The sequence below is a fragment of the Agelaius phoeniceus genome, chromosome 8 (genome assembly GCF_051311805.1).
Source record: "Agelaius phoeniceus isolate bAgePho1 chromosome 8, bAgePho1.hap1, whole genome shotgun sequence".
Classification (NCBI taxonomy): Eukaryota; Metazoa; Chordata; class Aves; order Passeriformes; family Icteridae; genus Agelaius; species Agelaius phoeniceus.
The window spans coordinates 31881318-31883356 of NC_135272.1; positions in this window are offsets into that span (position 1 = coordinate 31881318).

Below are 2039 nucleotides of genomic sequence, written 5' to 3' on the forward strand. Positions count from 1 at the left end.
CTTTTAACGTTTTTTACATTTGGATGCACATCTGTGAAACCACAGCAGCAGTGCTGCCAAATTCCAAGTTGCTGCTTAAAAGGTGCATGGATGAAAGTAGACCAGTGACGGTGTTCCATTTCAAATTCCTTCTGTAATGGGGATACCAACACTTCTGAATGAAGCAACCAGATTATTATTTTTTAATATGGGCAAAATATTTTTTTAACCTTGTTCTTGAAAATAACTACAGTGGTTTAGCTGGCAACTGCCAAAAATTAAACCTGAGGCAGATGCTTGGCTTGGAAAATACCAGCCCAAACAGTGACAAGCAACTGAAAACAAGATGTAATTATGAGGCACTGGACAAGGTTAAGCAGAGCAGTGGAAGACTTTTAAGTGACCTGCAATGAGTTTCTTAATAAAAACTTTATTGAAGTAAGCAGAATTAAGTCAGATTTAATCTTTTTGGGTGAAGATATTTCCTCTGAAAATAAAAATGAAAATAAAGGAAAATAATTCCCTAGTGTTCTGATGTGAAGAAGGAGAGGGGAGTGTGCTCAATTGAGACTGGGAGCAGTATAGTTGAGGACTGGACCATTCTCTTTGGCAACAAAACCAACTTGAAAGATCTACAAAAGTGCAGAAATAAATGATCCAAAAGTATTCTGTGCAGATGAAATTTTACAGAGACAGCAGAGTGAAGGGGGAAAGGAATTGCTTCTGGTGGGATAATGACAAAGCAACAGAAAGGGATGTCCAAATATTTTGTTAGCTTTGGGGTTCCTAAATATCCTCATCAGTGCAGTTTACCATCATCACATCTCCCACAGCTGACTGTGAAAACTGAGGCAGCTCAGGAGTTGCTCCCTGTGTTGAAAGTTGCAATTCAGGGCACGAGAATTGTGAATTGTCATCCCATTCCTCAGCTAGGGACAAAAGTAAGAGGGTCACAGAAGCCCCTTCCAATGTACAATGAACTGCCTGTTAATTTGCAAGTACAAAGAGTTTTTGTCTATAAAATTAAGACTTTTAAATACTTCTAGTAGATTTAGTGGGTTCTCTGTCACTTGGCTGTACCATTGCCTAAAAGATACGTTCTTGCTTGAAAATAAATTAATTCAGGAGGTCCTGTGGCCTTTGTTTTGCAGGAAGTCAGAGGAGATGAAAATGTTGGTCCCTGTGGCCATCTCATCTCTATCAGTCTGTTTGTCTGGGATTTTAACAGCAAAATTACACTACTGCTGTAAACTTTCTCTGAAGTAAAAATAGCCTGAAATATCTTGCACAGACTGTGTTTGAAAATTTTTCATTGCATTTAAGCAAAATGCTTTATTTTAATGGTCATGATTATCCAAATTATGGTAAAAATGGTGACCTGTGGTAACACTGGAGGTCAGTATGAAATGAAAACTACTCTAATTTAAAAAAAAATCTATTTTCATAAACTAAAAGTTGAAAATTTTTGCTAGGTGCTGTTGTTTGGCATACAAATTCTTTTGCCTTTTTAAAATATGCATATGTTTGTTCTGTTTAGATTTCTTTTGGGTTTAATACTAGGCCTGGTCTGGCAGTGTTCAGTTCTGGGACCACTGCAACACTTACACAATGTACCTTACTCTCGAAGGTATCTTATGCTTAGCACATTCTTCCTTCTGATACACTTTCCCCTTTAGAAAAAAAAAACAAACCAAGACAAAAAACCCAAAAAACCTAGGAAAAAATTGAGGTTTAAGGATTGCAGCAAACTTGGCCTGACAACATGATCTAATGATCCACAAAGCAGCTTTCAAAGAGCAAAAGTAGCAGGAAGTTCTTTCATACCGGGTATTAAAAATAGACTGCACCAAGTCCCGGAATGCACACGGCAGTTATGTAATGATTTTTCAGTGACATGCATTAGGAAATATTCTCAGTACATGTTTTTCCTTCCTAGCATCCAGTTTACTTCTCTGAAGTTTGGAAATTCTTCACATGGATGCTTCTAAGAAGTCTAAAATTATAATGTTCATTTGAATAACCTATCAATTAGCCAGCCACATAATGACAACATCTAATGG